At 39.4% G+C, this 19,563-nt stretch overlaps 1 protein-coding gene across 8 annotated transcripts in view; it reads right to left on the reverse strand.

Annotated features, from left to right (window-relative positions):
• The window catches only part of FHIT (fragile histidine triad diadenosine triphosphatase), a 629,655-nt gene that overhangs the window by 197,318 nt on the left and 412,774 nt on the right, over window positions 1–19,563 (reverse strand). The gene's annotated exons all lie outside the window — the stretch shown is intronic.

The following is a 19,563-nucleotide window of genomic DNA, read 5'->3' on the forward strand; positions in this document are numbered from 1 at the left end:
ATTCCTTTTCGTTCTTCCATTTTTATCTGTCCAGAACCTTTCTGTCCATTCATTCTCCTTTATTCCACCCCTCGTCTATTTCTCTGCTGTCATCTGCCAGTTTTGTCTTGTCCCAGACCTCAACCCTCTCACCTCGCTATCGCTTCTTTTAAATAAGCACTAATTCAAGGGTGAAAAGACCAGAAAGAAAAAAGGGAAAGACATGGAAAAAAGCTGAATATTGCTGCTACTGCAGTTTATAACTCACTTCTATGGCTCTCCCTGAATCCTGCAACATTTTCTAGCCATCAAGGAGTCACAGTAAAACATAACCCCTGATTATGAGGGTGGGAAAAGCAAGTGGCACAGAAAACTTGGTAATTCTCATCTAAGGGCTGCGACTATCTACTGGCAGCAGGACTGCAGTGACACAGTCTGTGATTTAGGGTCCTTACCAGAATCTGGTATGCTGGTGTTATACCAACTAATAAAGAGTTGCAGCAGCGATGTGCTAATTATATTTTTCCACTTCAGTGTGTACTGAACATTGTAAACTATCATTTAGTGTCATTATTTTAATGATATATTATGTTGATAATACAATCTGGGTTAATTCCCAAATGTGAAATCTAGGGAGAAAATGTTACTCTGATATTTTCAAAATGTGATTTCTCATTAACCCTAAACCAGAAACTACTATAGTCACAGCTCCAGAGAAAGCATTCATTTACCAGCAAAGGTAGCAACTATAATTATTCTGGAAACAGTTGTCCCAAAACAATTGTAATCTCTGTTATTTTAGTAGCAGGGAAAAAAAAAAAAAAAAGACATAAAACCAGTATTTTGTATAGTAAGGCCCATGATTAAGTGCTTTCTTTTAAGGCATCTCTCATCATTTGCTGAGAGAGGGCAAACAGTCAGCAGTGTATTCAGCACTGGCACAGAAGGAGAAAATAGATACACTTTTTGTATGCCTGTCTCAAAGGTATGAAGATGTCAAAGTGCAACAAAGCGAAAGCAAAATTCATAATTCTAATCACGCATGTTCCCCAACATTTTAAGCAGTATCAGGGACTTGCTATTTTAAACAGCATTTTTTCCCCCTAGTTTATTTAGCCTGCAATCAGCAAGTAATCGTTATCTCTGAAATTCCACCTGAATCAAGTGACAGGTATTTTCTTATATATTTAGGCAATGACTCCAACACAACCCAGGATGTGATGACAGCTCACACAGGTATTTGCTTACTACTTTATACTTCATCATTGGGTATCTCTGGACCACTACAGAAGCAAGGAGCCCCCTGTGGGTTCACTGCCCACAGAGTATTTAACTAATTGCTCAAGGGCAAGATGGAAGTGTTTATTATCCTGACTATCAGAATCACATTTTCTTCAGGTAGGTAGTTTTACCTACCTTGGTGTTATATATTCATGGTTAATATCCACATATGTCTCTAAAAGAAGTTTAAAGATTGTATGTAAGATTTAAGCTTTAAACATGCTTGAAAGACGCTAACAAAAAACTCCTGAACGTGTAGGTGTTTGAATGGTCCTCTAGACATGCGCATCCTGCCAAGTGTCTGACTTCCCCTTCCCTAACACTCATGAAACCAAGAATGACCACCTTGAGTAACAGAGGGGTCTGCTAATATGGGATATGCCAATGAGACAAATGAATCAAGTCTAGGATCTTCAATGTCTTCCTCTGCTTCCTGCAGAGGCAGCTGGGGCAGCACTGATGTACTGCAGACTGGCAGAATAGGCTCTCTGCTAAACCCCCCACACGTTCAATGCCAACTACTTGTTAACAGAGCCCCAACAGGTTTATTCAGTGTTTATCAAACCATGGAACAATGATGTTTTACCCAAGACAGAGAAAGGCAGAAGAATTCAAAAGGACTCAAAGCATTTACATTAGCCACGGCTGGCAGCAGCTCACAGAGAACAAGTCTTCACTACTGCAGCTACTAATTACTGGGTGCACGTTCTTGTCCCCCACCCTGGAGGAAGGGCTGCTCCCAGCTATTACAGGCAGCCAAAACAGTTTGAAAAATAATGGATTTTAGATATTCAGAGGATACATTGGAGAGCAGTTAAGGCATTTCACCATTGCATCAAAGGCAAGGGTTTGAGCCTCACTTCTGACTGTCATTAGTTGACCAAAGCACAAATAGAAGCTTGTCAAGGAGAGAAGTGATCCATATCCCTTCACTTTATCCTGTACTGTCCTATTTTTACCCAAAATCTACCCCAGCATAGGGAAGATGTGAGAACTTGCAGGTTACGCAACCCCCCGTTTTCACAGTGTTGTTTAGCACTGCGATGGCTATAATTGTGATACACTGAGAACATTTGCAACCTTCTGCAATCTCACGCTCACACTTCTGCTCAACTGGCGTGATGTGCTCGTGCTATAACAGTTCAACGTGTTGCAACCAAAAGCTGTCAAGAATGCCGGCTCAAATAATTTTTTCCATACATTGTCCTTTGTTTAGGCCTCTACATCTAGCAGTTGGAGCAGGGGATAGAGACTCAGTGCTATTCACAGCCTTTCCAACTCCTTATTATGACACTGGGAAAACCATCTAATCTCTGCTTCTCAGCATCGTTAGTTGTCAGATATACTAATACTCTACTCACAAAGGCGAGCGATCACAGACTTTGGAAATGAAGGACCAGGTGGGTGGCACCTCTTTACAGGTAAATTAATTATGTAAATCAGATAGAGGTTTATGACAGATTAGGTATTCCAGGAAATCTAACAATCTTGGCGATCCTGGTTGTATTGCAGAGCAGTCATCTGTATTTTCCATCAGCTTACTAATGCCTTGAGGCAAGAATAAGAAGAAAATGTTTCCCAGCAGCTGCACTCAGACAGAACAGCAAACATTCTTAGTTAAAGATCCTGACTATAGTGTCCAAACCTCGCAGAGTCTGGGAAGTAACTAACAACAAATCTCTCAAAGCCAGCCGTTCCTCTTCCATCTCGGAACACTGCTGACTCGCATGTTTTGCCCGGGGGATGGAAGCGGGGGGATTTGTTTGCAGCTCTCTGATTTGTCTGAGGTTTTTTTCCCCTCAGACTTCTTGACCCCTTGGGAAGCTTCTGCTCTGTCAGGTGCGTAATCAAGCCCAAGAGGAAATCGAACAGGCTCACTTACACAGTCATTACTGGTCTCTACAAGCCCAAGGGGCTCCTTTGTTCATGCTTTCTGAGATTTGTAAAATAAATCAGGAAAGGGTTGTAAAATAAAGGAAATGAAGAGGGGAGAAAAGTTGGAACATATGATTGAGGAGGTCTACTGGAGGCACCCCACTTTCTGCAGCAAACCCAGCAGCCTCTGCTGAGATTTGTTGTAAGAAAAGAGCCATCAGATCTGAATCACTAGTCCTTTGCAAAGTTTTTTTCAATCGGTACCGCATGCGTCACCTGAATGTTCTAGCTTCAGACAACACAAGTGTCTTTTCCTCAATAAACAGATTGTCTGAAAAATGTCAGGAGAACAGGCGTAACCTATTAGGAAGGGCTGACAACAAATCCCTTATCTTTATTAAGATTCAAATCTTGCTCCACCCCACACTTATCGAATCTATTGATTTCAAAGTAAACAAAACTCTCTGTATAGATTGGCTGTATGGTGGACCTTGAATTTAATCTAAGTGTGCAGGTACCATGATTTAAGCAATAGAAAATTGTACCATCACAACAGGCTAGGAAATCATCTTGAAAAATTTGCATTCAATCAAAATGTATGCTATGTATGTTATTTGCTATATTGTGTCCTTATATTATTTCTGTAAATTAATTTTAACCCCTCACAAGTCATACAACTAGACAACTGTGAAGCATTTGTACAGAAGAATCTAGGAAAAAAAGACTGATGAGTTGATCTGCAATTTGTTTTGGAAAAAAATTGTTATCCACTTCATATCACCATTGGAGAAATTGCTTTTCAAATCTATTACATCTCAGGCATACTAAGCACACTCTAATGAGTTCAAAAATGTGTAATGACACTGTTAATTCTATGGCTAGCTTGGAATCAAGACTGTTTCTTTTCTTCAAAGGAAAATAGGATTATCAAGTGCACTAGGAGAATTTCCTTAACATGATTGATAGGAAGAAAGAGTAATCACCTTTGAAGTGCCACTACATATAATACCTCTCTAGTGTTCTCTTTCTCCTCCTGACATCCATGAGTAATTGAAAGTAAAGAAGCTGCTTAGTGTGATCAATGAAGCCCAGATGACAGCCCCTTCTACAACACCTACCAGCACTGTCGGGTGACAACAACGTCATCTTTGATACTCTAGAGTTGACACAGGGCAACATATTTTTGAAGTGCCAGACTTCAGTTTGGCAGGTATCACATTTCCAGGAACACTAATGACTTGTATTAGGTGCTCTTCTGTAAGCACAGAGGGCCTTGTATTTTGTGGGAAATAATGATGGAAATTGGGTTGGAAATCTGAGCCAGACACTTGCTGGGTTTGGAGTCAGTTTCACACCACCAGGCTTCTGCTACAGAAAAGCCTCAGCTATTGAGTGTATGGTACCCCTCCTGACTCTGGCTGCAACATGGGCTGCTGAGCCCTTCCTAAACATCACCTCTCTGATGTTGCATAGGAAAGCAACAGCTCTGCACAGTACCTTAAGTCAAGGCAGACAAGGAGGGGGGACACTACCATGTTCCCCAGTGTGCGATAAACAGACCAAGATGCATATACTTTGTTAGTCACGAATTCTGGTAATTGGACAAAATAAAACAAAATTGCAGGGCCCAAGCAGACTGGAGTTGACTCACTGCAGGTTTCTGAGGGATTACATTGTCTAAAAAAATACCTGTTTGGATTGCTTCACAGTTATCCATGTAACATCCTCTAATATTGTTTTGGTATTAACAGCTTAGATATTTATAATGAATTAAATTACTGTTACATAAGGAAGTAGCAAAACAACTGTGTATCTTTTACTGAATTCTTTGCAAGATGACAGGCTGGTCTGAGCTGACTTTTCTGAGAATAATTCTCATAAAAGATAACCTACAAATCAAGAAAATAGGAACAAATTGGGCTTCTATCCTGAGCACCAGGAAAAAAATTCTCCTACACAGAGAGCATTTCTTAAAAAAAATAAAATTAAATGCAACTTTATTGAAGTTTCAACAGCTCAGATCAGATCTATTGTTCACAGTCCTAGGCACTGAAATTGGAGGTAGCACACCAAGGTTAAATCACAGTATTGACAGCTTCTTGTGTCAGACACCTGTCAAAATGTAATAAGGAATCTGTGAAAAGAAAGAAGATGCCAAAAGCACAACAGTTCGGGTTGGTGTTTTTTTTTTTTTTTTTTCATACATCATGATTCATAAGTCACAGAAACTATGCCTATGAAACCTATGAAAACACGGTGGCAGCTACATGCCAACACTTCTTGTTTGGCAGAAAATTAGACTGGGTCAAACCCTAAAGTCCTGCCTGGTCATGCTCTAGAAGGCTGTGTACTCCCACACATGGGAATAACCTACATAGGGCAGTGGAAAGTGGCAAATTTCTGCTTCACCTGGTAGGGCTGGCAGAGGCAGCAGAGACTGCTGAAGTCTGGCCAAATCAATACCCCAACTTAGCACCCCATATCTGCTGCGGCTGCAGCTTCTCCATGGGGTCTCCTGCACACCTATTTTCCATGAATCCTAGTATACACCAAAAATCCAAGCTCCCGTTCCTTTACAAAGAACCCAGTATCAGACACACTGACCCAAAAAACCCAATATCATTTAAGAAAAATCAAAGCCATCAACTGAGTCAAGCCAATATACTCAAAAACATATTTAGTTAATGTATTTATAGGAGTCTATCAATACAGTAACTGGACTAGGGCATTGGGGCTGAGGAAAATGGGACAATCACAAGAAGATGAACAGTTTCAAATCTGCAGATGGGTCCATGAGAACAGGAAGGAAATAGGTCCAGGGCTGTAGCACTAACTCCTTTATGCTGAAGGGGATTATTTTAATATCTGTTCTTTGCAATTAAAGTGACTTTCACACAGATGGGCTTTCTGAATGTTATTCAAGTTATCAAATGATACAGTCACAGAATAACTTAAATACCATGCACACCTCTTGGCTTGCAAGCCTGCTTTAACAAATTCTAGCTTTCCAGCAATAAGCAACCTCCAGTAAATCCCCTTTTCCGTCCTCATTACCTATATTTATATGAGAAAAATAATGGAAACTGTGGCCAAAAGATGTACATACATTATGTAGAGGCAATATTCATTTCCATGCAGACAAAGATGACTTTTCCTTTCGGAGCCTGGTCAGCTTTTTCTGGTTTGTTTTTAAATAGCCCTATTTTGCAATATAGGACAGTGCTGTATTTGCTTGAAAGTCTGCTTCTTGAAGTCGATTTCTTGAAAACTGTGAATGATACTGTCTGTTCTGAACTACCTATGCAGGGCTTTGGCAATAACACTCCTACTGGCAGGAAGGGGAGTTTATAGCTGCAGCTTTGCAAGAAACAAATGACATTTTCCTGTGATTATTGATTGCCGTCTATTTTTATGACACATCTGTGACTTCCAGTGACTTACACAATAAGTGTTCTGCATTAATAATATATCTGCTCCAGTTATTTATATATTTACTTGATAAATTAAAAAATACATACTAATAAAACAAGTCTGAGATTTTCCACAGAGAGAAAATATTAAATGACTCCTATTATATGAAAGGCCACAGAGCAACACGCAACAAGAGACCAATTTGTCATTAGTACGTACACATGCACACATATCACATATCCACATATAGGAATGTATAGACAGCATGTACCCCGTCTTTTTCTCCCTCCTCCTTTGCCAGAACGGCCAGCAGCTGGGCTCAGCACCACCTGCTCCTTCAGGGGATCCAGAAGATAAGATTCTGGACCTTAGGCTTGGCCCCTACCACAAGCAATTTGAAAGGGACAAAGTTATCAACAGTGGTCATTTCCCAGAGGCTCTTCATACCTCTGCTACCGGCAGAACTTAGAGAGAGACCAGCCGCAAAATAAAAATTATCATTTACTATTATTTTTCTGGCAATTTCTAAACATCTAAAAAAAAAAAAAAAATTAAGAAAAATAGTGTCACTGTGCTGGATGCGCGCACACACACCCCAACAAAAAAAAAAAAAAAACAAACAACAACAACAACAAAAAAACCCAAACAAAAAAAACCAAAAACAAAAAAACCAACCCACAACAGTCTTTGCCAAAAGGTTTGCAAGCCAAAGCCAAGTGCCTTCTGTACTTTGGGTAGTCTTACGCTTACCTGCAGTCCAGTCAATGTCACAGCCTCTGTGCTGCATGCTGCAACAATCTGCATGAATTTACACCCTAAGAAGGCAACATAAAAAAAAAAAAAAAAAAAAAAAAAAGGCAGCTCAAGCTGAAATAATTTGTGGCCTCTCCAAAAAGTAATTTCTATTTCTATCTGTAGCACTGTTTTCCAGGCTGGCGTTTACTCCTTAAAGTAACTACATTTGATGCTATCCTCTGTGTGTCTTCAAGCCCTCCTGCTCCTCAGCAGTTCATATTTACAACAGTGCTGGCTCTGGCCTTCTCGCACTTGCTGCAGCCTGATGCAGCACCACTGAGCTAACTGGTAGCTCACTTACAAACTAATCTTTTACCAAATAGTTGAGAACAAAGGCCCTTTGGTGTTGTTTCATGCATTTAGAATTGCAAGAGGTCAAACCTTGCATGATCTTTTACAACTACATTAGTGATCAGTTCAGATGAAATCTAAAAGGATACGACACTCCAAACCTGTGCCCTGCTACTTGTCTAATGTTAGCTATGACACACAAAAATATCCTTTAATCAGAGTTATCCTAAACCATCTTCCAGTGCTCCGCATTTTATAATTAAAACATGCTAGCCAGAAGGAAATGTTAGATTAACTAGCATTCACAACATGCCTCTGAGCAGAGATTTACAGAGAACAAGTAATTTTAAATTGAAAAGGTATTCCAATCCATTCTCAAAGTTCTGCAGAACACGAGCAGAAGTGCAAAGCGAATAACCAGAACTATTCATACAGACTGCTAATGTCAAAGATGATGAAAACACAAAGTTGTGTATTCCTGTTACTGGAGGAAGAAAGATACTGCCAGGCACTAAGCTCTGCCATCCGCTCTGCCACCAGCCTGCCAGCTAACCCTGGAAAGCAATTTCTCCACCTGTATCTCCCATTGCAGAGCAGCTCCTCACCTCCCCTTCTTTGCTCACACGGTTGTCCTTTTAAAAAGTGTTTTAAAATCTTTTGAGCATTTTGAGCCCGTATTTGTGAGGCTGGGGGTTGTAGTCCACCAGGGAAGTCCTTTGATCCATGTCACCACGCCCAATTGAAATGAACTGGGCACATTTTCTGTAAAACCACAAAGCAAAGGAGTTCAGCAGCCAGGCTGCCATGGGGAAGGAGCAGCAAAGACGCTGTAGCTTTATATGTATGTCTGAGTTGGTTTAATGCTCGTAGAACTGCCCACTCCTTTCCACCTCTAAAATCAGGCACCTAAGGGAAGCCTCCTTACACTGGGGTCCCTCAACAGTCTATTAAGAGATCCTTTCATCATGTTGAAATGCCTCTGTTTGCCCACTGGCTATGGAGAAAGCATTCTGGACTGAGGTGCCTTAGATCTATGCCCACTAAGCCAGATGAACCCTGAGCCTAGAGTTAAACATCCTCTTCCATATTCAGACAGGCGTTTCTGGTGATGTTATGGAAACCATTGCTTGTCTCTACAGAGACTCAAAGCTGCATTAAATACTTTCTTTTACAAGCTAAACTTTCCTTCCTTCAATGTTGGTACCATTATGAAAATGGATGCTGACGGGCTTTGCTCTTGACCTCAGTTCAAGCTCCCTGTGTTTCTCTATTTAGTCCAGACAAAGAGGTAAATGCTAGAGGTGACTTACAAACACTAATGTCTGGGGAAAGGGAGAGGAAAAACTGCTTATATTATCACACTGCTACTGCGTAAATAGTTAAAGCAAGGGACTAGGTTAGATGCTGTGTTTAGCATGTTATAAATCTGGAGGTTTCAGTCTTAAATCCCAAGGCAAATGCTGTTCAGCCAACACTTCTCTTTCTAGCCTTTAACTGTACCTCATCCTCAGTCCTTGATAACATGCAGCTATGCAAAAGCAGAAGGTGCTACAACTCAATCACTGAGCCCTTTCTTAAAAGGCAGATTTTCTTCTATGCAGCACACTTCAAAAATGTGTAACATAAGGCCAGCGAAAGGAGTAGGGGTCATTACTCCTTAGGTCTTTCAGTTTAAGCTTCTGGTTTTGAAATACATCTGCCTTTCTAATTAGATAATGGTTCTATTGCCATTTTCTTAATCATTTTACATATATCCATTTGCTCCAAACAGATTAAGATGAGAAAATGAGCCACACACCTACAACTGCTGAACAGTTACTATCTACCAAAGTGTTCTTTGCATGCATACCATGCTGTTACAAATATTGAAATAAAATGCATGTTCCATGGCATGTAAACTAAATCACAATGAGAGAAGAAAAAAGAAGTTAATTAAAATACAAAGGTGAAAGACAAAATAAACGGAACATGCAGTGAGCCAGATGACAGTGTTCTTTAGGTCATTACAAAGAGGCTACTTCTCCATACGTGCTTGGTAGAAGCACCCATCTCTGATAGATTTCTACTGTCCCCTTTAAAGGCTTTTGATTTTATTGGCACCAACCTTACTTTTCAAATGTACATTACATGGGTCAAATTCATTTTGGACCACTCATATAGCATGTCTCAAAGAACGTCATGGTCAGAAGACAAACTAGAATGGTCTCATGCTTGACCTTCCTGGAGCACTACTTGCTGTTGCAACAACTGGATTTTTCCCTTAGTTGCTGGGATCAATGGCTTTCAGGAACATTCCTGGTTTTACCAAAAACACAAAGCATTTTTTTAATCTTCCTGATGGATGAGAAAAGCCTGAAAATGTATCTCAATGCATCCAAAATGTTCAGAAACCAAAATATAAACATAAGTCCAAGGTTAGTCCTTCTCTTTCCTCTTATTAAGCCAATTTCATAGTTTTCGGAGGCCAGCTCATGTTTCCTGAAAACCTGAAGGCAGTCATACCTACTACCAGGCCAGTCTAATAATAGGTTAAGGTAGTTCCTCTTTTGCAAAGAAATTATCGTGTCCTGAGCTAAAGACTTTCTCTGACCAAGAAAGGGCTGTTCTCCAGTTAAGTAGAGGCCCAAACAATTTTATTATACTGAATATGCTCTTTCTGTTATTTCTAGGGTTCTGCTTAAAAATTACAAATTGACTGGACAGGTAGGTACCTTGAGAGACTGATTACCTGTTTATCTGCACTGTGTCTTTTACACAGGGTCACTGCAGCAGTGGGAAACCTAGCCCCAGCCCCTTCCCAGCCCAAAGCTGTGTGTATGGCACTGAGCACAGTGGAGTCTAGACCCCGCCTGGGGTCTGTATGGTGGACACTGCAGCTCAGTCAGTCACCCAGCCAACTCCCTTCCACGCTGACTTAAGGAAGCTTTGGCTTTTTGCCCATGTAGATGAGTCACAGGAAACCTTGCACTACAAAACCTCAGAGATAAAACCACTAGAGTTCATCTTCCCTTGTATTACACATATGCCTGCAGCCAAGGAGAGAGACTAAAGATACAGTTTGTCTCTTAACTCTTAAATATTTAATCTATACCTTCTACACAATATTCTAGCTTCTAGATACACTCCTGTAAATCACTGAATGTCTGTAAGCAGTTGCCCTGTTCTAGATTTTTTTTTATATTCCATTCTGTGGCATACGCATATGATGTGAAGGCTGATTGAGTTATGGCTTTACGTATTCTGACAAGGTCTTCCCACAGTGCTCAGGAATATTTCAGGCAAGAGAAGGAAATGGTACTGAAACACAGAAACTTGCCAGTTCTCACCCTCGCAAATAGTTTGCCTCGAGTCCATCCTAAATGCTAAATCCTGCAGAAAAACAGATGTAGTATGTAAGAAATAGTGCAAGAGCGACATAGCCAAGGAGAAAAAGTGTACTTTATGCCAAGCAATAATTTATGCTTCTCTACAAATACACAACTGAAATTAAACAACTTCTTTCTCAAAAGAAAGACACATTACACTAATAGATTAAGTAAACTGTTAAAAGACGTTACCCTGAGAAACCCGAGTCATCGTTGGTGACTGCTCCTAAGAGGACATAGCTGTGTCATTTTCCAAATGCCACTTCATTGTTCCTGCATTTCACCACAGCTGAATAATAAGGGATTTATGAATTGTGGGCATTGTGGGATTTTAAGTATCACAGGTGTAATTTGCATCTAGGCACTCAATGAATGAAGGACAAATGTCCATTTTTACTTCAATGTATTTAAGGTAGAATATGTTTTTTTGATAATGCAAAAATAGAACTGTCTTCTGAGCAGTGCTCTTGCCTTTAAAAGATGTGAAGGGACAGGATTATGCTCTGTTAGCAGGATAAGGTATGGCTGAGTGCTTGACTGCTCAAGAATTTACAGTGATTTCTAGAATAGTCCTTTCAGGGAGGGAGTTACCTATATAATTTTTTCTTTTATTATAACCAAATAATCAGGTGCATTTTTCACTATTTTTCACTAGAAATTAAGTCCTCTTATTCCCCAGGATGAAACACTACCCACAAGCAGAATCTCTCTTTTTTTTTTTTTTTTTTTTTTTCACTTCGTGATTAACAGGAAACGGCCCAACTGCTAAATGAGTATGCAGCTAAGCTCCACAGGCAGGGCTGAAGAAAGACTTTTACTAACTTTAGTAGTCAGGGGTTTTTATTCCACCTTTGTAGTATCCTTTAATAGGTTTTCAGGATAAATTTGTTTATTAATTAAATCTGTCACACCAGGGACACAAATAGCATTCAGATTATTTTATGAAAGGACAAAAAAGCCAATGTCACTTACTGGCTATTGAAAGAAGCAGAGAACAGAGCCTAGAAATCCCCATTTCCTCATTCTCTGTCTCCATTAGACCACTTCAGCCCACACAAGTTTGCTGCTACACATTAAAATGCCATGAGCAACAGCCACAGCTGCTCAGAAGTAACAAGGTACTAGAGAGCCAGTGAGTAGCAGGATGGGTTCTAAGACAGGAAATGGATTAAGAATTCCAAGTATAAGGTTAGATTTTACTTATTTCAGCTCTCCTAGAGGGGATCTACTGTCTCCAAGTCCTTAAATTAAAAAGTCAGCAAAAGGATGTGCTGAATCCCAGATGTTAATTGCACGGACTCACTGGATTAGAACTGCAGATAATTAATTGCCAAATTTTAATACATGCTGAACTAAATGGATGATAAGATTTCCAGTAGGTAGTTCTGAGGTCCAGAAGGGGAAGATTATTTCTTAAAATGTGAGAGCCCTGGAGGCCAAAGTAATCTAAAATGTCTGATTTCAGGAAGTTAGAAAAGCTTGGGAGACTAGTGGAAGGGCCAAGTGAGGAGCTTTAATGCTTGGATATACAGTGCAGCAGCTCAAGGGAATTTATATGCTGCTAAATTCCTTTTGGTAAGAAGAAAGGAGCTTTTCAGCTTTTAGAAATGGGCAGTCATTGTTCACTATGTTTCCTGTAAGGTCAGCTATACACAAAATGCTCCATTAGATTTTGCTTTAAAAGAAAAAATTAAAAAAAAAATTACAGCATTTACTGCTATGATACCATAATCTCATTGTCCCAGTTCTTAGGAATTCAGTTTGTCAGTTAAAGCTCAGAGTAAAATAATGTAATGACAGTAGAACTAAGATATAAACCTTTATAAGGGAAAAATGCCTATCTTTATGAAGACATTTTTATCTGGAAAGTACATAAAGGTAAAACAACAAGACTAACACAGAGAGGAATTATTTTTATCATTTATACAATAGTTGATCTGGAAGATCTCAGCCATGATAAAAGCCATGCTGTATTTGGTGTTACCTGCTCATTAAAATCTGAACTGGAAAGGAAGAGCAAAAGTAAATAGTGGCATAGGCTTTAAGACATACATAGTCTATAACGGATCAGGGAATTGAACCTCGGTCTCGAGTCACCTGCCCAGTTTTTTACCCTCACCACTCCTTTCTAACTCCATGCGCTAGAGCACTACCCTATTGCACACCACCTTCCTGGTGTTTTCACTGACACAGGCAGAATAAGATTTTTTTTTTTTTTTTTCCCCTCAAGAAATGTGCTATGGAGACTCTCAGACCTGAATTCACAGGTGTCTGCTGTGTGCTTCTAGGGTTTTATTAGGAACTATGACTGAGAGGTATAATTTGAAACTATTGTTATACTGATAAGGCCACAGCTTATTTTCCTATAACAGGTGACCCAAGGGAAGTAATTTCCTGTTTGATGAGACACCTAAATGACATTTAGCTGTGGGTATCAGAAAAACATGCCCTGCAATTAGATTTAAAGAATGTTGAGCTTATTTTGGCTGGTGCCTGATACCTTTTGAATTGCACTTCATCCTTTGCAGCTCCTTTTAAAGGAAGTTTTAGAGTGTCTGGTTTGAAGGTTCATGACCTGGAGGTCATCTTTGATATCAGCCCATCTTTTGATTATCAGTTTAGCTACATGATAAAAACTTCTACACCTGCAGAGGATAGTAAGTAAGGCTACAACCAAGGCTGTCTCAGGAGGGTGCTAGGCTGTCATTCATGCTTTCATTACATCTCAGCTGGATTATCGAAACACATTGTTCACAGGCCTTCCAGACCAGACACTTCAGAAACTGCAACACAGCAAAAATATCGAAACTGGAGGGATAAGTAGCTGTCAGTGAGCACAGCCCACTGCACCCATGCTGAGAGCTTAACAAGAACCTCAGGCAAGACAGCAAACTGCACTTCTGGTCTCCCAACCCCACCTCTAATAATAGTTCTCCACACCTGCACCAGCAGCGAGCCCAAGAAATAGATTTGGCCCCTCTGGGTGTTATTTTGTTATTAATTACGGGGCAGACAGAGGTTCAGGACTTGTTGAGCCCTGTGTGGTGCTCTGCACATCAAGCACCCATGGGGAAGGCAGATTTGCCTTCACTCTCTCCCAGGGCCCAGGGATTCTCCTGTCAAATTTAACCAAGACACACTCTTTATTTACTCAGACCTATTTATTTTGTCAAAAGGAAAATGCCCCAGACCACCTGGGCTTTCTCATTTCTCCTGGATATTACCCAATTCACCTGGGTGAACCGCAACTCTCTAATTTGGAACCAGAACTGTTTATTAAAAGAAAAAAAAATTACAATTTTGACATTAAACCCAAGTTATTTATGTAGAGTGAGAAGCTGTACTGACTATGCAAGAGCTTACAACACTACTCAGCTGTGAGGTTAAAACAGAGCAGACCACATGCTCTATTAGCAGAGGGCTGCAGCTATTCCTCCCTACTGATGGGAGCCACAGAGGGGGTGTTCACAGGAGAGCCTCCAGTCAGATGGGCTTGAGCTACAGGTGTTGGGCAAACCAGCTCCAGCTGCACTCTCCTCTCCTGGCAGCATGGATACAAAGTGATTGTACAGTTACTTTCAGTCTGCACGGAAATATAAAGAAGTTATGCCAAAAGCTCTCGGAGAACAAAAATTAAGACAGGCCAAATATGACCCCAATATAACCAGGACTTCTGTATTAACAGAATCATGAGAGCTAAAACATCCAGTATGTATCTTTAACATAGAGGCCTTACATTAAAGTGAGTTGAGCCATAACTCACTCTGCATCACACTACAATCCTGGGATAGTTTTAAACATAGACCAAATATATTTATTCAGCTGCATGTATTCACAATGGTATTTCAGTATCTCTTCCCTTTAAGTACTACCTGAGCTTTCATTCTGTAGTTTGTTACTTCTGTGATTTTCCTACATATGAAGGGCATTCAGAAATTTACTGTATTTTGTAATGTATTGGTATAATTACAAAATCTCATTAAGGAGGACTTTATTATTGATTTACTGGTTTTCTATTCATTAAATTTCACCATAAAAAGGATTATTACTTTTAAAGTCAGCATGCTTAAACACAAATGGAATTATTGTAAGAGAAACAACATAAAATGGAGCTATTAATATTAAACCAGCTATAGTTTGAAGATTATTCATTTAATAAATCTTTGTGATATTAGCAAGATTGATGAGTAGTAGTACAAATGAGGGGAACATTGGAGAGATGATCATTTATTATCATTACAGAGATATAAAGTATGATTCAGTGTTTCATAATGGATGTTAAATTTGATTTAACATATGGCTGACTCATTCTCTGAAAACTATTCTTAAAGACATAAACTCATTGAAAAGTCAAATCCATTGTCTTAATAATACACATGAATTATCTTTTGATAAGAAAATAACTACTATGTCCTAAGACAAATCAGGCAGATTGTGGCGGTGCTGCCACGCTATATGCCAGCAGTACAGAAAATGCACACCCACAGGTAGAAATAATGCCTCAAGCATGCCGCGGTAAGCAAGAATTGAAAACGAGCAGAAAATGTCTTCTCCTTTTGCAGCAAACCCACGTGCCCACAGACTACCTGCCATTTGCACTATGCCAGATACTGCTTTTACCTATGGAAAAGACCACGGCAACAGCATAGGTGATTGCGAACAGGGACAAGACTTCCTAATTCACATGGTGCAAGACCTGCTTGTGCATCTGGGATGTGCAAACAGGGATAGCTTCTCCATACACATACAGCTCATCCCACGCTTGGGCAGAATAACTTTTTACTAACACCAGTGATCTTTGAATCAAGTCTCTGCACAAGAAAAACTACACTCAAGGGATGCAGCAAACCCACCGAGGTTCACTGAAAACACGCTTTAACCCCATTCAGGCGGTACGCTTCAATACTTGGTATGTACAGAGCAGTATCTCTGAGACAGAAACAGGCAGTCCTAAGTTAGAACATCTGCACACTTCAAATATTACAAACTCCATACAAATGCTGAACAGCAGAAACTGAATTTTGTTACCCCATTAATACTATTTATTCATATAAAATCAAACATACTGTAAGAAAGGATCATTAATTGCCTGATCATCTAGGAAATATTACTGCTTTAAATATCGTAGCAGATTAAAATACACATTTAACAAAAGAGTGATCTTAAATGAGTGACTGGTATTTCTTGGTGAATAACATCCTGACAGACATTTTTTGAGTGTGTATCTGAAAGAACTGCTATCCAAATTAACTGTGTGTTCACGACAAGTTCTGTTGTGGTGATGTTTCTGTTTAGCAATCCTGGCCACAAAGACTTCTGAAAAATACTTCTGCAGATCCATCATTATTTTGCTGTGAATTAAGAGTAAACAAAATGGCTTCTCCCCTACCCTGTACCCAAGAATTTAACCCCCACATGAGCAGGACACAGAGGAGACTGAATGAATGCCATGTAGCATCCTTGGTACATTCAACGCCTCTATCACGCCCAAAGTGTCACCATCTTCCACAGAGGGCACTTCTGCTGCCTCTTTCCTTGCCTGTAGTTATTTGCAATAATTTTTGTTTAACTAGGAAAATAATTCAATCAATATGTCACCACCTCACTGTTCCTCTCCCCTGAGATGCAGCACTAGTGGGATATTTATTTATTCACCCTATTGTGATAGCCTAGTCCCTGTTAAAATACTGGCAGCACAAGTCCCAGCAGTATGGTTTACTGGAAGGTTTACTGTTCTGGCCTACCAGGTTTCTGCTTAGAAATCATCCTCATAAATAGACTCCAGTAAAGGTCTGATGTTTTAATTTCCCACCTCTACAGAGTTTTACTTGTTTCTACACTCTGTCATATGCTATAACTAATCCAGACTTGTACTTAATGGAAAAGGATTGCTGAGCTGCTCTGTTACCCCTTCTTATGAAACAATTTACATTTCTAAAGGAAAGGCTTTGTCTTGTTTTAACAAATTACAGGCTTAATCCTGGAGCCTGTTGCGGGATCTGGCCTTTAATAACTGTCATATTCCTATACATACATCTTCCCAAATACCATCTCGTTTAAGTGAAATGCGACAGACTTGAACGTACAGAAGAGTAACGGAGTAATAGAGTCTTTATTCTTTGAATATTATAATAATGTAATCATCTGCTAAAATGTCCTATTCACTACCTCTATTCAGCCATTTGTTTATTTAGGTAGGAATTGAATCTGCACATCAACATTATGTACATCTCTAAGACATTGTCATACTTTGCCTGCTTCACCTTTTCTCCATCTCTTCTGTGAGAATTTACTAGCTCTTATGTAGCACTATTCAGGCAAACTTCCCAGTTGTTAAATGCACTAAAGAAGTATGAGAAGAAAATTGCGACACTATGAAAAGGTTTCAGAACATTTGGCAATGGATGGATATGCAGATAATCTACTGACGCAGAGATGAATTGTAATAGGAAAATTCTAGCATCTACATAGGTTTTAACTCACTTTTCTTTCTAATTTTACAGACTGACAACAGATTCAAAAGCTCCCAGGAGAAAGTGAGCATGGCTGAAACGTAGGAGGTCTGGTACAAAGATGAACAAGCCTTGTTAAGTGAAACCTTTTGAATATATATTCCCTTTTTTGTTTGCTGCAGTGAGTTTCTCTACTGCTAGTAATTCACTTCTGCTTGTTTACAATTAAAGGATGTTAGAATATACAAGTGAAAAAGTGCCTTCTGCAGGTGATTAAATGTCACAGAAAGATAAGGATGTAAGTTAGCTGTGAAAGCTCTTAATTGCAAATATACTCCAACATTAGCAACGCTGTCCCTGTTACACTCTCCTTCCTAGCAAATCACATCAGAAAAAGGACATTTGCAAGTCACATGGAGGCACGGACATGTTTTGCTAATGCTTTGCTGGACTATCCATTCTCATTCTGTGCAGTTTCTCACAGGTGAATAAACTGTCCAAAGGTAAAGCCCTGAATATTCAGTGAAGTGCTGAGGAGACAGAATTAAGAAAAAAGATCTTTAATTGCTTTTGCTTAGTTTGTAATTAATCAAAATTATGTCTCTTCTCATGATAATGTAGCAGGTATTTGCAAAAATCTTACATTTTAATCAGACGCATATACATCTTGGGCCAAATTAATCAATGGTGAAATAGCAGATCAACCAGATTCAACCAGCAATGAGATTTTCCTAAGCATATAGAAGTAGTAAACATAACCACAAGATTTGCACTGAATGGCAATTTGTTGCTTATATAAAGATCAAAAAGATACTAATCATGCAAACTGTGGCTTCAAGCACACTTTATCCCAGCTTCATTCATTCCAGTATTGGATCCATCCCAGGTCATTAGCCCTGTACCAGCATTTCTTTGTTAAAGTAAGCGTATTCTGCAAGGCTTGCAGTGTTTCATTGGACAGATCCACTGCATGATACGAATTCACCTTCTGCTGATTTTACTTCACTTTCTTCAGAGTTTTATTGTTGCCTTTAGTATGGTCAATTTAATCTCTTTTGTCTTTTGTGGTTTGGTTTGGTTTTTTTCTTCCTTCCTTTCCTTCATATGATGAGGATATTTTATTCCAGCACTTTATCCTTTCAACTTCAGTCTTATTCCATCTCCTTGAGCATTTCTAAATGGAACTGGTGTCATATGACTATTTGAAGCAAAAAAAAGACTGGTTCATTATAGCATTTGGAAATTTAAATAATGTTGATGTATCTTTGATGCCCATCTTTGGCCAAGTTGTCATAGACTTCTTAATTAGTATTCAGTCCTTTTACATCCACTGTAGCTTTTTCCTACTTCCTGGTGTGGCACACACACACACACACATATATACATATATAAAAAACTTTATATGAATTTCTGAACTGCAAGAATCATAATTTACTTTAAATTATCTGATTATACCTCCATTGTTTTTACGAGTGTTTGAGAATGAAGACAACTAAAAACCAGTTAGTGGCTGGAACACATCAAATACCAAGGATACTAAGTTTACAATCTTGACAACTGCTTTCTCCTAGTGTCTTCAGTGGGACTACCTTAACCTCTTCACACACACAGTCATCACCAGACATGAGAACTCTTGATTTGTAGCAGTAGGACCTATCATTTCTAAGGATACTCAGGGCTACCACCTTGGGTGAAGAGTTGAGCACATTTGCACCACTGGTAAAGTGCTACCAGCCTATGAAAAAGATCACAGCCCCAAGAACATGAAGTACTGAGGTCTGAATGTGCTAGGCATACATATTGTTAATTATGTCTCTTCCTTCTCATGGTCCTAGCTTCTGAAAAGTCTCTCCAAATAGGAGGTGAGAATGTAAATGAGATAAAGCTTTTTTTTGTGCAGCACCATGTTTTATCTGGATCTTTTCATTCTCTCCCAGCCAAGCTTAAATGCCACGTAGATGACTTTCAGAATATATGGCTTTTCTGTTCTTATTTCTTCTTGGGCTTCCAACACCGATGCTATTGTTGAGCACTCAAAGGCCCTTTGTAGCCCAAAATAGCTGTACCAAAGACTTTGCCGTATTCAGTCATTTTACCCAGAACCTGAGTCTTAT

The sequence above is a fragment of the Aquila chrysaetos genome, chromosome 20, assembly GCF_900496995.4.
Source record: "Aquila chrysaetos chrysaetos chromosome 20, bAquChr1.4, whole genome shotgun sequence".
Classification (NCBI taxonomy): domain Eukaryota; kingdom Metazoa; phylum Chordata; class Aves; order Accipitriformes; family Accipitridae; genus Aquila; species Aquila chrysaetos.